We start from the raw sequence: 21494 nt of genomic DNA, 5'->3' as shown, positions 1-21494 counted from the left end.
CTCAGTAGCACAAATGATGTTGAGCACCTGTCTGAGTGAGCAATATTTTATTTTACAAATATGGAGTCAAACGTTTCATTTTATGTCAAAATATTTGCTCATTTCTTTGCATGTTGAACCACTGTCAATACAAACAGGATATTTCCTTGTTCTTAGAACTGCAATATGGTCAATTTGATTTTATTAATCAGTGGAGTACAAGTATCATAACCTTTGCATGAAAATTTGATAAAAAAAGCAGAAAACAATTTCTGAGTTAAGTGAAATTATTTATTTCCTTTAACAAGGTTGTTATCATTGTGCATATGTGTGTGTGTACACGTGTGTGTGTGTGTGTGTGTGTGTGTGTGTGTGTGTGTGTGTGTGTGTGTGTGTGTGTGCGTGTTTGTGTGTGTGCGTGTATGTATGGTGCCCAGTTTTCTGTGACCACAAATTTCCTAAATGGCTTGCTGGATGGCTGTATAGTTGATGGTGGGTTGGATGGCTGGATGAATGGAAGGATATTTTGTACTTTGATATTCTAACAACAGAACAGCATCAGAAAGTACTCCTTTACATGTATTTTATATGTTGAGCTACATTGTGTGTACACTGGTCCAGCTCAAGAACCATGTGTAGTGCACTTGTTTCTGCCTTAATGCACCTGTCCCAACATGCAGGAACTACAGAGGGTAAGCACGCTTCTAAGCCACCTCTAACAGAACTGAATGCTAATTTTACTAATAGATTCAATGTACATGCAAGTTGTGTGCCTTTCTAGAAATGTGCAACAAAGCTGTGGCACATAAATTCCATACCAAATTACTTATACCACAGATCACACAGCCACTCAGCATATGTACCTAATGAACTTGATGCATTATAGCTGATATGAAATTTCCTGCATTGGAAATGCAGCCTTCAAATCTTAAAAACATTGATCTCCCCAAAAGTGCTTCGATATAACCATGTTAAACTGAATTATTTCTATAGCTGGGAAAAACATAAAATAATTCAAAATGATGCAAAATTTGTTAAAAAGTGATGGAAGCACAGCAAAATTTTCTGAAATATGTTCATTAGTGTTTTTAGCCAAAGGAAAATTACTAGAATTCTTTGCTATAAAGTGAACCACTTGGGGTTGCCCTCTGTACCCCTGCATAACTTGTAGATCAAGAAAGTGCTGATAAGGTTTCTGGCTATTTTGCTTTTCCCAAAAGGCATTTATTGGTAAAGTTTGTTGTCATGGTTACCAATGTAATGGTACAACATGAGAAGTGGAAAAACACAAAACCGGAAAAGTCTGAAGGGGGAAAACAGACAGAAAGATGTGGGGATTGGTGTACTTTGTAATCTGAGATGACCTTTTTTGCATACACAGCATGATTCATAGAAATAACAATAAATAAATGCTTGATTAGATCTATGTGCCACTTGAATGACTTTTTTTTGTTTGTAGCTTCGGGCTTTTTATATTTGTAAATTTGATATCTGTGAAGATACAAAAATGAATAGGTCTCTCTGAAGTGTTACTTGACAGTGGAATGTTTATATTAGACCTTGCTGCTTCAGGAGTTTACATGAGTGCATGCTTGTGTGTGTTTGTGCATATATGTATGTGTTTTTGAGATTAGCTACTTAATTGGGATCATGTTAAATGTGCACTCAGCTAAACAGCTTATTTAATACCTACCAATTTACAGATCATTACCTGCAGCTGATATAGCTATTTCAGAAGCTGGCACTGTTTGATTAAAGGAATCACATTAACCTTTAAGCCTAGTGGCTCACTACCAGGCTCATTACTAGACAACTGTCATGGAAATACAAATGGTCTAAAGCAATCATTTCAGTACCTTGTAATGTTCTATTAGAAAATAATACATAGAGATCACATACATTACAGCCAGCGTTGAACAAGAACCTTGCCAAAAGAGAGCATTGTTGATTATGCAGTGGGTAGAGTAAAAGCAACAATGTCAGTTTTTATTCTCAAAAAGATTCATAAACATTGAGGTGGTAGCTGCAAATCCACGTGTATAGCTACCCAATGTATAGCTACATTGAGGTGGTAGCTGCAAATCCATGTGCATAGCTACTTCCCTAATGGGGATGATGTTACTCAACAGCTGCCTTCTCTGTGTAGCACAATAAAAAAGTATGTTTATGGAACTGTACAATGAATTTTGTTTTGTAGCTGGAAAGTATACAAGAAAATACAACCAGTCTCTGCTGTTTATTTCTGTCATATTACCTTGCAGAATCCTTCTGATGGCAAGCATCTACAGATCATCTGTCTTCTGTGTACAAGACTCAGGAGTAAAATGTGTTAGGTCTACAAGTGATACAAAAGCTGAGAGGTTATCCTGGAAAAAAAAATCCTGGAATAAAGGCACAGTGATTAATGCTTATATAGTATTTTAAAAGCTGTTAGATGATTAGCTTAGTAAAAAAAGTAATTATTTGTAATTTTCAGTAGAACAGTATACTGAATAAGAAAAATACCATAATAACTTCAAATTGCTTCCACTGATTTAAAAAATGGAATAGTACTGTACTTGTCCAAAACAGCTCACATTTATAATAGCAAAACACATCCTTTGCTTTCTGTATTGCAGTCAGATACCATTTTTACTATCTGATTATATTTAAAATGGAATTAGTTTGCATAATTTCATGGTAAGCTCCACATACTTCATAATGTGTTGATATTCATATGTCTAAAGTGAGTTATAAATCTGGATGAGAGAGTTAATATGTTCACTCTTTACAGATTATGGAAATGGGCAAGTTATGACAGGTGGTATCAGCAATTTGACCATCAAAAGACACGTTTTATACTTTTGCTATACAGTGTGTACATTGATGAGCTTTATAAAGCCCTTCTTGAGTTCTATTCTGCTGAGCTGACTTCACATAAAAAAGCATTAGGCAATTAAGATGTTTCTTCTGACATTAAAGCAACTACTTCTAGAAGCATACTACTCCCCCTGGTTAAAGGATAGCTTTAATGCAAAAAAGTATTCAAAAGACTCATACATGTAATCAAGCATTTCTTTATTTATGTAGAGACTGCAGTGGGAGGGTTTTCCTAGATTATTGGATATATGTAATACAGGCGCTTAACACATGCACTTAATACAGTTTTTTTGTATGCCTTATCTGTACATTTTGCTTCTTTTTTTCTACTGCAGCAATACATGTAAGCAAATTACTGACTCCTTTGCTTTTTAAGCTTTATGCATCATGTATGATATCTAAGGTTGTATAGTTTATAAATATCTGCAACATAACATTCCTGTTTAAATGCTACCTAACTATGCATGCTTCATTCACTGCTGTTTAGAATATTAAGATTATTTTAAAATTCATCTCTCCTTATATGCTGTTTCAACACTACATTTTGCAGTACCTAACCAAGAATGACTTGTTTGGGCCATCCAACATGGCTGCACACTGAGTAGCAGCTTAATTTCAGCTCTCCCAGGGAGAAGACTGAAACTCTGAAGATAGGGCCACTGTCTTTTGGGGTAAATTTTAGTTACTTGCTAGTAAGTGCATTGCTTGTATGCCAGCAAAAAAGAAATTCTGAGAACCTGAAAGAAAATCAATCACAAAAGGTGAGGAAAAAAACACTGGGTGGAGAATCCTACAGCTGTTCAGCAAAAAGAAGTTCAGTCTCCAGCTTTGGTGAGGACATGAATTCAAGTAATCTAGAGAAAAAAATAAGTCAGATGTGCTCAAAACTGATTAAAAGAAATGAAACACTGAAGAAGTATATCAAATCAAATAACAAAAGGCTGAAAAAAATGGAAGAAGCTTTAAACAGGTATTCAGATGAGCTGATAAAACTGCAAAACTCAGAGGTCAAAATGAAGAAAAAGGCTGGCTGAGTATGACACTACTCAAGAAGAGATTTTCCCCCAAAAAATGGTAGAATTGAAGGACAAAGCACATAGGGAAAACCTGAGATTTTCTGTTGTACCAAAGAAACTGGAAGGAACAGACTATTAATTTTATGAAAGCACAAATAAGCAACTGGACTAGTATTCCACAACAGTAGTTGTTAATTGAAAGTACACATCATGTGATTTCTCTACCCTAGCCTTCAGAAAGCATCCAAGACCTTTAATACTAAAGATGTAGTCATACCAACAGAAAGAGTTGATGCTGACAAAACTGTGGCAGAAGTGTGAGGTACTAAAAGTTGGAGTCAGTAGAGTGTTTGCAGAAAATAATTACTCAATGTACACCAGGCAGAAGAGGAGTAGATTTATTTCACTAATCAGAGAATGTTGGGAAGCTGGTATGAGATTCAAGCTGGTGTATCCAGCTCTCTACAGAATATTTTTTCTTGGCAGGTCAAAGTCATTTTGTAATGTAGAACATGCTATGGAAGAAATACAAGTTTGTCCAACAAAAACTGAGCCGTCAAACAGAATAGGATTCTGTTTTTTATTCTACTGATAATAGAGCTCATAGAGAGACTACGCCAGTGAAACCTTTTCCAATGATTCATAGGAAAATGCTTGAGAGACAGAAAAAAAGCACATGAGTTGACTAGAAGAGGCAGGAGTACATTGGAAATGAAATACAGACTGGATTTGGAAGATAGAGATCAATAGGAAGAAAACCAGCAAATTAGAAATTAATAAATAAATGTGGGATTACAAAGCATCAGTTACATTTCTAAAATATGACAGAACAAGAAAACCTGAAAGTATCGGACTTTCCATTGTAGGAGATTTCAAACAGTATGCCCTACTTTATGTCATTAATGTTTGGAAGAACATTAAGGAGATAGCAAGAGGAAGGAAAGGGTTAACTGTACATAAACCAAATGTTGCTCTTAATAGTATTTTTATATTACATGGCATATACTACATGCTGTAAAGTAAAGCCTTTTCAGTTAAATTTTGTGTGTAATGGGGATACTAAAGTAGACATTTGCCCTTATTTTTTCCTTCTTCTTTAATTTTTCTTGTTCAGTTTTAAGAACTGTAGGCACTGCAATATAAAAAGAGAAAGAGGCCTGGACAAAAGAGCATGATATAAGTAAATTGATATACTTTTTCATACTTTTGCATAGGGATTAAGACTCTTTAAAGGGAAACCAATAAATAAAATAACACCGAATATAACACAATGTTTTCTTTTAATAAATAAATGTTCATAGTACAACATGAGAAGCTTGTAGTGGAGACAACCGTACACTTGGCTCTTGCATTTCTGTGGAGATAAGCTGATAAGGGTAATAAAAACAGACAAGACATTCTTCCAATGGCTAGAAGATAATGTTTTCTGAAAGCATTCAAGGTGTTTTCTACATCTGGGAGAGGAATAAAGATAAGACAAAAAACAAATAGCAGTTAGTGAAAATAGAAGCACAGGCTATACCATGCATCTTAGCATGGATAACCATCAGTATGGGTTAATTCAAGACTATGAATGAGGCTGTCAATCTGGGACAATTTTTCATATTAGGAAAATTAACCTTCATTACTTGAAGATGTACATAGTTCCGTGCGTTTGATTAAAGTTAATAGGTTCTGGGGGTGCTCTTGTTTTTTATTTTTTTTTTTTATTTGAGGGTTTTCATTAAAATAAAAAATCTTGTAAGATGTGACATAGAACAAAAGGATATGACAAGAAACAACTGGATAAAATATCAACCTGCTGAAAAGCAGAAACCCAACATTTTTTTTAAGAAACTGTAATACATAACAGGTAGGAATTATAACGTCTTATCTTAATGTCAACACTTTCCATATTATCTGTAAATGTGAATGTCTTCACAGATATATACAAAAAACAAAGAATAGTGAGCTATATTAAAAAATGCAAAGTGCAGATAGTTATACCACAGGAGACACATTTGGAAAGAACCGAGCATGTGAATTTGATAAAGAAAGGCTTTCAAGATGGTTATCCAGTGGAATGTCTGGGACAAAGTAAAAGGAGAATACTTACATTAATTGTGAGAGGAGCTCCAGTATTGATAGAAGAGGGGAAAAGATAATGGTAGTACTAAGGGGTTACTGGGAAAGGAGAAGGAGGACTACTCTGACATGCATTTTATTTTTCATGTAAAACTGCTACAGTTAAGCTTAAGAAACTTCTGGGAGAAATAATCAGCTTTCAGCAGGAAATATTACTTATAGATGGGGGACATAGCAACAATGAGGATGTATGTGGGAGCTAGAAGGGAAAATATTATAAAAAAGGCTAGGTGTTTGAAGAAATGTATAAAATATTTGGTACGGACAATGTAGGAGTTTGGAAAATATTTACATAATATTCCCTAAGGTAGAAAAACTGGGCTAGGGTAGACAGAAATTATATTTCTCAGAAAGATGTGCATTTAATTGAAAATTTTGATATGCATCCAATAACTATTTCATATCATAGCCATTAATAACTAAAATAAAAATGCAGAGTAATGAAAAAATGAGACTTCCCCAGCCATCTGTTAAATAGAGGGGAATTTAAGGAATGAGTAGTGGATATTATTAAGAGGTTATTAGGAAAGATGGAAATTTCTTTTGAAAATATAGCTAGATAGTGGGATAAAATTAAAGTTGGGTTTAAAAATAGGGTGTAAATAAAAGAAAAACAGATTTTGTTAAGAAGTGACAAGAACTATTTAAAGGAACTGACAAAGGTTAAAGTATTGCAGAATAGGTGGTTGTTTAGAAATGTTGCTGTTAAGCAACCATTCTTTAATAATAACCCCAGAGCACAAAAACTTCTAGCACAATGGCTCAGGGAATAGAAAGTAGAAAGAGCTGTTACTAAGCTTAGCAAGCCTATAACACTGAAAATAACTTGGGATACTGTAGAGGTATTAAAAATATTTTGGAAAATTTATGAAAATGGAATAATTAAATATGCCAAGGCTAGTTGTAGATCAGACTCAATTGCTAACAGGATAGCAGGAAATGAGATAAAAATGGTGATGTATATCTATTCTACAGAAAAGTCTCCAGAAATAGATGGTACTCCTGTGGAAGTTTGGAAGCTAGGAGGGAAACGGAAATGTTTATGGAAGAATTAAATATGCAAAGGCTAGTTGTAGATGAGACTCAGTTACTAACAGGATAGGAGGAAATGAGATAAAATGGTGATGTATATCTATTCTACAGAAAAGTCTGCAGGAATAGATAGTATTCCTGTGGAAGCTTGGAAGCTAGGAGGGAAGAAAGTGAAAAAGATCTGGAAAGATTGGTTTAACAGAATTTTAAAAGGAGGAGAAGCACCAACATCCTGGAAGAAAGTGGTGGTGTCTGTAATACCTAAAGATGGCAAAATCCTATCAGATCCAGCCTCATATAGGCCCATTTTGATTCTAAGCCATGATTATAAAGTGTTTATGTCTATAATGGCCACAACAGTGGCTAAGGTGATGCCAAAATTAATAGATATGAATCAATGTGGTTTTGTGGAGAGGAAGCAACCATTTGACAATATTAATGATGATGATCCAGAGGGAATCAGAAAGTATGAAATTATCACTGCTGTTGTTGGGTCTTGATGCACAGAAAGCCTTTGACAAACTAAGCTAGAATTTTATAGGAAGGGTAATGGAAGCATTTGCATTCCCTGATAAAATTATGCAGTTGATTAGGAGGATATATGAGGGATCAGATTCGAAAATTAAAGTGGGTAAGTTCCTCTCTGTTAAGTTCTGTATGAGCAGCGGAACCAGCAGAGGTGTCCTCTTTCTCTTTTGTTATTTGCATTATATTTAGAACCATTTGCAAAGAAAATAAGGGACTCAGAAATTCAAGGATATAATTGGTATGGTAATCAAGAACTTTTGGATTTATTTATAGATGATATTATTTTATATCTGATAAAACCAGAAAAGAACATTTTAGTACTGTGGAACATTCTGAGACAGTTTCACATCTTTTCAGGATACAAAATTAATGAAGATAAAACAGACAATAGCTACTATGTAACCACACATAAATTGGTTAAGCAATACCCATATTTATGAGGACATGATAAAATGAAGTACTTAGGAATATGGATTAAACATGATTCTGTTATGGCAGCAAAGGATATGTGGGAAGAGACTAAACAAAATATAATACAAACAAATCAAATAACATGGTGTAGTATTATAAAAATCGAACTAGTAGCACAAAGGAACAACACCTAGGAAAAGGGTCCAAAAGGATTCAAACTGCAGAACATTCCACAACTAAATCAGTTTATTGTGCACTTCCTTCCCAAAACACGGGACTGCATCAGAATACAGTTATCTTAAAACAGTCTTCCTTATATATAAACATACATTTAAGCCATTAACAATAATACAAACACTAAGAAACTGGAAGCTCTGATTTATGCATATGGATAGCAAGATACAAGCAGTGAAAATATTTTAGTCACTTTAGTTTTATACACAGGTCAGGCATATTTTTATCAACTAGAGGAGAAGTTGTGGATAGTAATTAATAAAGAGTTGAGGATATTATCTGGGAGGGGAATAGAGCAGGAGTCAAATGGGATAAGTTGATCCTTCCAATAAAACAAGGAGGTTTAGGATTACCTGATTTAAAGGGTATTTCAGAGCTGCACAGTTAAGGCTCCTATACATAAATGAAGCAGAAAGCTGTAATTCAAAATGGAAAATGATGATAATAAAACAGGAAAGAAACTCAAGAATAAAGGAGGGACTGGGATTTTGGATGCAGAGCCTTAAAGAAAATAACAATAACCATATAAAATGTTGTTGGGAACAATTGGGAACATATTTTTATGAGTGTAATGAGCTGGCAGACTTTAAAAATTCCCTGCAGGCTACTCTGTCAGAAATACTAGGTAACCATATTGGTGTAACTAAAGTAATTATTTATTTTGAGCTGTGATACAGAATGGGAATAGCCTAGATATAGTAACCCTATACATAGTAAGGCCTAATTCATAATTCTGGTGGCTGCCAAAAAGCAATTATTAAAATACGGAAATCAAAGTCTGACATAGTCAACTGTACTAGAACCAATAAGTATAGTAACAGAGATAAAAACATGGAAGTGGATTTTCAGAAAGGGGTAAGAGCAAATTACACAGAATAAAATGACAACTATGGGAGCAATACATGCTGAATAATGTTTTGGAGGAGAAACGAGGTTTAAAGGAAGGCAGGAATTGAATGAACTATGTAATGTTTGACTGACAATGACTGTATAGAAGATGTGATGTATAATGTTTGCAACTGAAAGTATGTCAGTATGGTTTGTTTTCATTTATATAAATGTATGATTGTCTCTTTCATAAATGATAACTCAATAAAGATGTTTCTCATTTAAAAAAATTACTTGCTTCCTTGTTTCCCTATAAGGAAATTTTTATTTATTATTTATCCTTTGCTGACTGGGTTAGTCCCAGGAGGCTAGTAACCTCTTTTTATTGGAGACTTCAGGTGGTATTGATACTACTCAGGGAAATATGTTTAGGGCATGGTAGAACCAACCCTACTCTTTTTGATGGGGGCTATGGGATGTTCTACATCCACCTGAGCTACTAATAACTCAAGTAGATAGAACCTCAGTTTAACATCTCATCCAAAGGACAACATACTCAAGAATGCAGCACCCCTCTTATGCAGCACTGCAGTGTCAGTAATTGATCCACCTGGTGTAGGAATAGAACTCACAGCCTTCTGCACCAAAAGTGAGTGTGCTACCTGTTGCACCACTGACACCAACTACTTTATGTTCTTAGTTTAAATATGCAGGTACAACATCATATTCAGTGACTTTCAAGCTTGACTGATGGAAACATTTTCAGCCTTTGGTAGAGGAAGTAAGAAAGAGGAAAGAAAGCCAAAATGTCGTATGACCTGCTCTCTTTTCTGTCAAGGAGGCAACAGAAGGATCTATATATCAATCTTTTTACACCTATGGACTTGAGGTGAATGACAATGTAGAATTGCAGAAACCCCAGCCTTTTGATTACACAGGTACACTGAGAAATGAAGCAGTATGGTATGAACTAATACTCTCTACTTTGGTAGTTCTGCGATGGTATGAAGTAATACGGTGACATGTCGGCTGTAGTGTGGTAGTACTGCACATGGTGTGAAGTAATATGATGACATGCCTGCTATAGTGTGGTAGTACTGCACATGGTGTGAAGTAATATGGTCAATGCCTGCTGTACTGTGGTAGTACTGTGATGGTATGAAGTTCATAGGTTCATAGGTTCGTACTAGGCTATCTGCTCTAGGGCATTTATAAGCCTAGCCAGAGTGTGTGTGGCTTTCACCACCCCTTAGGATGAGAATACTACACCCATTTAGGGTTTAGTTTACTGTGCCTCTGTCTAGTAGTGACACAGAGATGACCCCCGGGGTAAACCTACGATCTCCCATCCACTCGTCAAGATTTCTTTTGAAGAGAGTTAGTGAGGGGCTCTGCCTAACATGGATTGGGATTCTGTTCCAGAGTGTAGGGAGCCTCTGGGTTATGAATCTGTCCCTCCAGCACGTCCTATTTATTTCTGTGTTGAGGTTCAAATCTCTTGCTCTTGTGGCTCTGGTGGATTTGGATTTTCTAAGGTGGAACATGTCCATTAATTCCGGATTGGACATGGCCTTGTACGTCAGGCATAGATCACCTCTGAGTAGGCGGTATGCGACTGAATAGAGCTGGAGTTTCTTCAGCCGGGCAGCATATGACATATGTTTGAGACCCTTTATCCTCTTGGTGAGGAACCTTTGGGGTCTTTCCAACTGCTGCAGGTGTCAGGTAAGATACATCCCAAATGGGGCATTGTACTCAATCATGAGCCTGATAAGAGAAGAGTACAGGGGCACAATGACCTCTCTTGATCTAGATGTGAATCCCTTCATGATAAGGTGGGCAATATAGAAGGTCTTCCTAACCATTTTGGCAATGTGAGTGTCAAATGAGAGGTTACTGTCAACTTGGGTCCATAGGTCCCTGATTACCTCTTCCATACTTAATGGATTAGCACCTATGTGGTAATTTGTGGGTACCTTGTTTTTCCCAAAGGGTATGACTATACATTTTTTGGAGTTCAGCTTAAGGCCATGGCTCTGGCACCAATTATCCATTTCTATGAGGCCTCTCTGAAGGATGCTTGTGTCCGCTGGAGTATCAATTATGGCGCCCAGTTTGCAGTCATCTGCGAACTTTGTCAGCCACAATCCTCCTTTGTTTGCCTGCACCTCGGAAAAATAAATGCTGAACAAGAGGGGTCCCAGGACTGAGCCCTGTGGGACACCGCTTGTGACCGGCTTAGAGTCTGACATGGCTCGAGCAACTCTGACCCTGTGGGTTCTGTCCTTGAGCCAGTTTGCAACCCATCTTGTGACATATGGGTTTACATTTAAGCTGGTGAGTTTGTCTATGATGCCTGAGTGGGGTATTGTGTCGAAGGCTTTTGCAAGGTCAAGGTAGGCTGTGTGAACTGCCTTACCCTCATCAATGGCCTTAGTGACTGTTTCAAAAAAGTTGATCAAGTTCAAAAGGCAGGATCTGCCCTTGACAAAGCCAAATTGGGTAGGATCCAATGTCTGTAGGTCCCCAATGTCTTTGTTTATGAGTTCCATAATGATCCTTTCCATAGTTTTGCAGACCAGGCTCGTCACTCTTATGGGTCGGTAATTTCCAGGGTCCGTAGAAGCACCGCCTTTGTGGAGTGGGACCACTGTTGCTGTACACCACTCTTTGGGTACGTATCCTGTAGTAAGGCTAAGATTAAACAGCAGCCTTATGTGCGGGTTTAGTTCCTCTTGGAGTTCATGCAGCACACAGCCCAGGACACCATCCAGTCCCATTGATGCTGTGTTTTTAGCTTTGGAGAGGGCGGGTCTCACCTGGGCATCTGAGATGTTTGGGAGGTACACTCTGCTGGGATAGATATTTCTCCTTTTGGTGGGGAGGGGGAGGAGAAATTTGCACTGAACCTGTCTGCCAGAATGTTGGCAATGTCTGTGGGTTCAGTGTATTTTGTGTCATTTTGGACTAACTCTGAGCATATCTGGGAGTTTCCACCCAGGTTTCGAACATAGCTAAAGAAGGCCTTGTGATTGTCTTTTGTGTCTTTTGCGATTTTTCTCTCAAAGTTGGCCTTGGATGATTTTATGAGTGATCGTAGTTTTTTGCTAGTACTGATCAGAGATGCCTTCCCTTTTAGGGATTTTGTTCTGTCATGTAGTAGCTTCCTCCTCCTGTTGTAAAGTTTGTTAATGGCTGGGGTCCACCAGACAGGGCGCCTGCCTTTGGGGGAATGGGTCTTGGTTTTATTTGGGATTGCATGATCCATGCATTCTTGAAGGTGCCCGTAGAAGGCATTTATAAAGGATTCAGTGGTGTGGGTTGTGGTTTCCACTGGCCCAGAGGCCTTGAAGGATACCACTTCAGTCTTAAGAAGTGTGAAGTTGGCTTTTGAGAAGTTCTTCACTGTGGTCTTTTGTGCAGGGGGTGGGGGCGGGATGTGGATTTCCAGTGAGATCAATTTATGGTCTGATCTCACCAATGAGGGGTATACTTCAGGTGTGGAGCATTTTGTCCCCATGTTTGTGATGATCAGGTCTAGTATATTATCTCCTCTTGTGGGAATGGTGACTAGTTGTTCCATCGCATTTGAGTTTATGAATTCTAGGAACCTTTGGGCTAGGGTGTTGGGGCTTGAGTAATGTTCCCAGTCTATGTTTGGGTAGTTGAAGTCTCCCAATATGATGGTATTTGGAGAGACATTCATACTCTCCAGTGTCTTCAGGAAGGCTGAGTGGGGTTCCTGAGTTTGAGAGGGTGGCCTGTAGCATGCTACAAACTGTAGGGCAGTTTTGCCTATGGTTAGTTGCACCTGGATGGTCTCCGATGTTTTGTGCATTGCTACTAACCTGGAGGTGTGGGTATCTTTGATGAATATGGATACTCCCCCTCCTTTTGTGGTTCGGTCCAAGTTTTGGGGCCGGAAAGCATGATATGAGGTAAAACATGGTAGTGCTGGGGTGCTCTCTGGAGCCTTGAACCAGGTTTCAGTCACTGCACAGACATCGATGTTCTCCTTACTGAGGAGGGCTTCGAGAGCATGCAATATGAGGTTTAGACTTCTGGCATTGAGCAGCATTACCCTTAGTTTTTTTCCACTTGTGTTTTCTAGGGAGGTAGGTTTGTCTTTTGAGCCTTGCCTAAAAAAGGCACTATGGGGGTGGCAAGAGCCTTTGCCAATATCCGGAAGCCCAGGGGTGACAGGTGCAAGCCATCCCTTGCGAAGCAGTGTGGCTTGGCAAGCATGTCATCCCAAGCAGACAGACATTGGATCCCCTTAGAATGACACCAGTAATTAAGCCAATTGTTAAAACTGATCATTTTGTCTTTGTATTGTGGCATCATTCTTGGTAAGGGTAAGATGCTGCTCAGAGTCAGGGTCATACCGGCCTGGGCTACATAATCAGAGAGCTCCTCTATGTCTCTTTTCATGTAGTCCAGGGAGGTACATCTCAGGTCATTCACACCGGCATGGACAATGACTGAGTCATATTTGTACTTACTTTGGAGTGACCTGAGTGCTTGTGTTATGTGGCAGATTCAAGTGCCCGACAGGCAGCTTACTGTAACATTTTCCTTGTTCAGTCTGGTGAGTGGGACGTCAGTGTGTCTGACTATGGTGTCACCTATTACAAGTGTGTCTGGCATGTTGTTTGGCCTTAAGGGCTGTGACTGTTTAGCACACTGACTTTGTGAACTATGTGTTGCATGTGCTATGTCTTGAGGTAGTGGTCGCTTGGGTGTCTGCTTTGGAGGCCTCTGTTGTTTTGGTAGATTTTTAATCAGAGCCTCGGAGTATGTTTTTGTGTGTTTATGTGTTTGGTTTGCAGTTGTGATAGGTCTATGTGAGACTGGGTTTGTGGTGTGCGTGGTTACCTTCTCCTCCTGACTGGTTTTGCCAGTACTGAGTTGAGAGAGCTCAGCCTCCAGTTTGGCTATATAGTTGCATCTCTCACATATATTTGTATTTGTTGGGAGGAGGAGAGGGTTGTCTGTGTACATGAGGCAATTGTAAGATTGCCTCAAGATTTCCAGATTCACCAGCTAAACAGGAGAGGACGCCAGCAACTGACCCTTCGACATGCTAGAATAGTGTAAAAGATTGCTGTGTAACTGAGTCAGAAAGGACCTATAGGGAAATGGGTACTCAAGGATTTAGGTGAATGAAGTACTTTCTTTTCGTTTAAGAGTGCTTTACCTGCATAAAACTGCTTTAGGAGCAAGTGCTGGGCTTTTCAGATAGAGAATAGGCTGTTTAGATTGCAAGTAGAGCAGTTCTAAGGGAAAAATTGAAGAGCAGACTTTACGGAGCCAGAAATAGTTTAAACTTGATTAACCAGTGCTGCCCGATGCTGCTCTATGAGCAACTTCACGCAAAATCGTGCAAAAGCGCGCAAAAACAGGCTTTATAGCAGGGGGTTGAAAAGAGCCAGGAATTGACCCAAAATGGCCAATAAACTACAAGTTGCTGGGCTGGAACCACTCCTCTAGGGACCAATAGGTTGCTCAGTGCTCCCCACTCCCACTGGTGAACAAAGAAGCTTCCTCTTATCCAAATAAGGATATGGATAGCACAGGAACTATGAATAAGTAATATGGTAACATGCCTGCCCTACCACAGTAGTACTGCAATGATATGAAGTAATATGGTGACATGCCTGTTGTAGTATGGTAGTACTGCACATGGTGTGAAGTAATATGGTCAATGCCTGCTGTACTGTGGGAGTACTGTGATGGTATGAAGTAATATGGTAACATGCCTGCCCTATTGTGGTAGTACTGCATGGTATGAAGTAATATGAACTCAGAGCATGCAATTGGGCCATACTTAAAGAACTTCCACTAGATGATGCTGTAGACTATTTTAATTCTAAATTACCACGCTCCTAACCGCACCCTTAGAGCCAAAACTAAGACTGCCACCTGTCTCTCTAAAGAAACCAAAACCAAAATCATAGCAGGAATTAAAGCACGGGACAGTTGGTGAACCTCCAAAGACCCACTTGACCATATTAAATTCAGACAACTAAGGAATGATACCAAGAAAGCCACACTGTTAGACAAAATACATTTCTATTAACACCTTCAGCAAAAACACCAGAATAAGCCTCACAAATTTTGGGCAGGCATAAACAAACTGCTCCACCCTGGAAAAACTTCCACCCCCACCCCTCAACTTGTGACCTTAAAATTCCAGAGGAAACTGCTAACATCATTAACAACTTTTTTACCAAAACCATCCAATCACTAGCTAGCCAACTACTCCCCACCAGCTCCTTTCAAAACTCCTCCACAACCACTACCCCACTCCATTTCACCTTCCAACCTGTATATACATTGACCATCCAATCTCTAATTAACAAACTAAAGCCCACTACCCTGGCAGCTGATCTCCTCCCACCAGAATATTTACGAAAAGGGGCAGATGCCATTGCATACCCTGTTTGATCATAATAAACCGCACATTAACTGAAGCCACTATCCCCTCTCTCCGGAAGATTTCACATGTCATTCCTCTTCATAAAGGAGGGAATTTTTTAGACCTCTCAAACTTCCGACCAATAGCCATACTATCACCACTGGCCAAAATTATGGAAAAGTGCATCCACAACCAATTAATGCACTATCTCACCCAAAATAAACTACTGGCCAACTCTCAGCATGGTTTTAGGCCACACCATAGCACCATATCAGCCCTCCTATCCTTCTCTAACTCTATCAACACCAATCGAAACAATAATAAACTTACCTCAGCTCTCTTCCTAGATTTCTCTAAGGCCTTTGATATGGTCAGTCACCAACTGCTTCTCTGCACCTTGAAGGAACTGTCACTGAATAGTGGCTCTGTTAAATGGTTCCAATGTTACCTGTCTGATAGACAACAAGCAGTTGTATGGCAGAATACCCTATCCACATGTCTACCCATTATTCTAGGAGTCCCCCAAGGCTCCATACTAGAACAACAACTCTTCTCAGTCTTTATCAATGACCTACCCACCATCACTCCCAAGGCCACCTGCATCCAATATGTGGACGACTCTACTTTAATATGTACCATCTCCTCCTCAACTGAGCTTATGACCCTAACCCAAAATACTTTCAATGATGTAGAAAAATGGTTTGCAAACCGTCAGCTTCTATTAAACGCCAACAAAACTAAACTGCTCATCTTTTTCCCCACCTGCAAATCCTCCTCACCCTTCTTTACTATAAGTTCCAACAAAGGCACAATCATATCCCCAGATACACACACAAAACTCCTGGGCATCACAGTCGATAACACCCTAAAATATGATATCCATGTCAATCAAGCCATCAAATCTGTCAACAAAAAAATGGGCTCCCTATACTGGATCAAACCCTTCCTCATTCTTTTTGCAAGAACCACGATCACTCGGTCCCACCTACTATCTACCCTCCTCTATGCCTCCTCCCTCTTCACTAACCTGAAACACCCTTACCAAAGTCACTAACTGTTACAACCATATTGCTAGATTTGCTTCAGGTGCTACCTCTAGGACCCACCATTGTATCAATCTAACTCAACAAGGATGGCTAGAGTGGCCCAGTCTTCTCCGATACAACCAACTTATAATAACCCACAAAATACTATATCAGCCCAAAAAAACACCAGCACTAAATAAGATCATCAAACCATACAGCAACCTGAGGACACTACTTTCTGCTGACAAACTGCTGGTTCAAACAACTAAGAGCATAAATGTGGCTGGGGACTCACTATTTGCAACTCAGTAAGCAAAACTTGGAATATGCTACCTGCTGAACTTACTCCCCAATCCACCTTAACCCAGTTAAAAAAAAGCCTCAAACTATACTACCAACAGCATTGGCAGTGTCCCTACTTAAACCCCGACTAATCACCACCCGCTGTTTCTGCAAACTCTCCCTAAGCATTACAATCTTATACTCTAATAAGTGTATGAATTCTTGAAGGGACTTAGCCCATAACTCCATGTATTATTGTCTGAAATTGAAGCCACATGATTTTGATGTTGTCTACTATGTTTTATCCATGTTTGTCACCCTACTGAAAACTGCATATTATACTTATCTCTAAATATTTATATTGTTCCTAATGTATTTATACTCTGCGTTCTGGAGCTTTTCTCCCTAAACAGATGTAAAATAAATACATACAATAAAATAAATAAATATGGTGAAATGCCTGCTCTATTATGGTAGAACTGCAATTGTATGAAGTAATATGGTGACCAGCTTGCTGTACTGTGGTAGTGCTGCAATGGTATGAAGTAATATGGTGACACGTCTGCTGTAGTGTGGTAGTACTGAACATGGTGTGAAGTAATATGGTCAATGCCTGCTGTACTGTGGTAGTACTGTGATGGTATGAAGTAATATGGCAGCATGCCTGCCCTACCACAGTAGGGCAGGAATGTTACCACATTACTTCATACCATCACAGTACTGCACATGGTGTGAAGTAATATGGTCAATGCCTGCTCTACTGTAGTAGTACTGTGATGATATGAAGTAATATGGTAACATGCCTGTCCTACTGTGGTAGTACTGCATGGTATGAAGTAATATGGTGAAATTCCTGCTCTACTATGGTTGAACTGCAATGATAGTAAGTAATATGGTGACCTGCCTGCTGTACTGTGGTAGTACTGCACATGGTATGAAGTAATATGGAGACATACCTGCTTTACTGTTTTAGTACTGCTGTGCTAGTACTGTAATGGTATGAAGTAATATGGTGACAGGCTTGCTGTACTGGGGTAGTACTGCAATGATACGAAGTAATATGGTGATGTGCTTGCTGTAGTGTGGTAGTACTGCAATGGTATGAAGTAATATGGTCAATGAGTGCTGTACTGTGGTAGTACTATAATGGTATGAAGTAATATGGTAACATGCCTGCTCTACTATGGTAGAACTGCAATGGTATGAAGTAATATGTGACATGTCTGCTGTACTGTGGTAGTACTGCAGATGATGTGAAGGAATATGGAGCTATACCTTCTGTTCTGTGGTAGTAGTACACATGTATGAAATAATATAGTAACATGCTTGCTCTCCTGTAGTACTACTGCAATGGTATGAAGTAATATGGTGAAGTGCCTGCTCTTCTGTGGTACTGCTGCAATGGTATGAGGTAATATGGCAATGTGACTGCTCTCCTATGGTAGTTCTGCAATGGTATGAAGTAATATGGTGATGTGCCTGCTCTGCTGTGGCAGTACTACAATGGTATGAAGTAATATGATAACGTGCCTGTTCTATTGTGGCAGTACTATATGGTATGAAGTAATATGGTGAAATGCTTGCTCTACTATGGTAGAACTGCAATGGTATGAAATAATATGGTGACTTGTCTGCTGTACAGTGGCAGTTCTGCACATGGGGCAGGACAGAATTTTAGTCGTCCCCATAAACTGATGGAGCCATGGGGCCCCAAAGATAAAGAAAGACTTCAAAGAGGCACCAGATGATTGATGAAGAGTCTGTAGTGAGAGGCAAACTAGGTAGGCTGTCCTCCTCCAAACAATCTTTTTTTCCCAAAATAAATAGTTTATGTAATTCAAGTGTTCTAATTATATATTTTCAAATAGTTGCTTTCTCTGATGAGAAAAGAATACCTGTTTGCTATAACTGTATAAAAATACTCCAAAGTGACCTAGTGAAAAGCAAAGATATACTTCATTACATAAAGTTGAATGCCTATTCATTGTGTATTTTTGTAAACTATTTACATTATTTCATTGTAACTCTGATCCCATATTAGTTTTGTTGTTTCCTTGCATGTTTAGCTGCAGAGCTGCACAGCTGCATGGTCCTGACCACTGGGCACCAGTGGATCAGCCCAGCCATGAGGGCAGTCACAGAGGTGACTGACTTCAGACTGGGTTAACAGTTTTTCCACTTTGCAGGTGGTCCTTATCCCACTCTAGCATGGTGTTTTTCTTGATTGTGTCCCACTTATTCTTCTTTATTTGTTGTTCAATCTTCCCCCTCACCACTTGTCTGTCTGCCTGTGTATCTCTTTTGTGGCCATCTTTTGTATGCGTACCTCCCCTGTCGTTCTTTTTTGCGTCTGCCCCTCTGCTGTCTTTATACTCCCAACTTACCAAAGTCATTCTCCTGCTTCCCTCTACTTTTACCCTTCTTCTCTAAACTAAAACAGGGCAACTTCCCACCCCCCCCAAAAAGTCCTCCTTCTCCCACCATATGCTAATTTTCCATTTCCAATTGCCCTTTTGCAAATTCATTTACTTGTTCATCCTCATTTCCTTACTGCTAAAAAATAGACTAATAGGCCAATAGATTCCATGCAAAATGTCACAGAAAAAAATGAAACAAAAAAAAACAACAAACTAAGAATAATATCAGTCATCTACCTTTGCTAACACCAGACAGACACTCCAACTCTTCAGTACATAAGGGCATAATGTCCTACCAATAAAAAAGGAAGGTGAGTTGGTATATTGGTTAATGCTTTTGCAGCAAAGGTACACCATACAGGGTTTGATTCTGACTTCAGATTATTAGCTACACTTGTAATAGTCTGCAGCTTAATTGCCTAGCATTTACCTACCTATAAAAAACAAGAGTAAAAAACCTAAAATAAGGACGTCTCTTCTCAAAACTGTGCTAGTAAGTCTTTGTATGAAAAAGAAAACGTCTAAAACCATAATCCCCTGAAAACTGTAGTGTACATAAAAAAAGCACTACACAGAAAAAAAATGAGTATCTGGAATATATGGATGTCTGTGGTGAAATAAATGAAACATTTGACATTCTGAGGAATGGAAACTTGATTTATGACTCTCAGTGTAGGATACGATCATGCAGTGAGCATGCTATATGCTCCTACAATGATTATTCTTAATGTTTCAGGTAAAAGTACCAAAAGCTATCATTTATAATTAATATACCAGAATTTTGCAGTAACCTTTCACTATGTGCGAACCATTGTTTTAAGAATCCTACCTTTGGGTTCTCTTTTCCTGTAATTCACTTGCAATATACTGCCATTGTAAACGTCTGTCCCAAAAGGTGACCATGTAACTTGTCAAAAAACAAGCAAATTATATGGAAAAAATCTTGTACTAGAACATTGTTAAGGTTAGTTTTATAACACCAATAGTATTCAAGTTGCAAAGTTGCAATGTGATGCTAATCTTTACTAGATTCAGAGACACTACTCTGTCTTGCCTGCAACTAAAAATAATGCTTTAAACAACTGCCTATTTTGCATTGGATGTACGGTACAGCTAAAATTAAGTAAGTGGTACGAGATACTGGGTTATACTGTATCCAGTAAACAATTAATGTTAAAATTATGTGTATATGTATATATGTATATATATATCTATATCTATCTATCTATATATATATATATATATATATATATATATATATATATATACACACTAGGCAATCGCCCTAGGGCCTATACAAGCCTAACAGGAACAAACCAAGCCCACGCAAGGTAGACCAAGTGCACAGATCGAACCAAGAACAATAGTGCATCCAAAAAATAATGATCCAGCACAAAGGAAGATAAAAATATTTGGCTTTTATTGTGGCAACTCCATCATGCAAACCGGTTTCGGCTAGTACATAAGCCTTCTTTAGTGCAACAAAAAATTCAGTTAAAGCACATCCTAGTGTCTGCTTATATATCACAAAATTTAAAGAGATATATACCCTGAATAAAAATCAAATAGAACCACCAAAACAAAATTTAACTTAATTAATTTAGACCAGGTCTGAATAGAGCTCCCAGCCTGGTAATCCAAGAGGAGTCCATATTGTCTAATATTTCATGCCAGCCTGCTTTGGAGGTTCTGTACATCTGAATTTTGTCAATTATTGTGAACTTAAAATTGGCAGTTTTGTGTGTAGTAGTGTGTTTATATAGAACGTTGGAATGTGATGCTAATCTTTACTAGATTCAGAGACACTACTCTGTCTTGCCTGCAACTAAAAAGAATGCTTTAAACAACTGCCTATTTTGCATTGTATGTACGGTACAGCTAAAATTAAGTAAGTGGTACACAGGAGATACTGGGTTATACTGTATCCAGTAAACAGTTAATGTTAAAATTATGTGTATATGTATATTGTTTGTGTCTTTCGGCTTTTCCCGGTTAGGGGTCGCCACAGCGGAACTCTGGTCCGCTAATGATTGGCAGTAGATTTTTACGTGCTTTCAACGAAGGAACGCCCATTCACGCATGTCGCCACACAGGGTATAGGTTCATGGGTTGGTACTAGGCTATCGCCCTAGGGCCTATACAAGCCTAGCCATAACAATTCCCTGGCTATTTCTTCCCACACAATTTACTTCCCTGGGCCCCTGTCTAGCAGGGTGACTGACATGATCCCCGGGATGAATTTCCTTTCTCCCATCCAATCGTCAACATTCCTTTTGAAGAGGGCCAAAGAGGCACTCTGCTTGACATGTATGGGCAGTCTATTCCAGAGTCTGGGGAGTCT

The sequence above is a fragment of the Protopterus annectens genome, chromosome 2.part0 (genome assembly GCF_019279795.1).
Source record: "Protopterus annectens isolate FY-2018-M chromosome 2.part0, PAN1.0, whole genome shotgun sequence".
Taxonomy (NCBI): domain Eukaryota; kingdom Metazoa; phylum Chordata; order Ceratodontiformes; family Protopteridae; genus Protopterus; species Protopterus annectens.
This window is presented reverse-complemented; position numbering follows the sequence as displayed.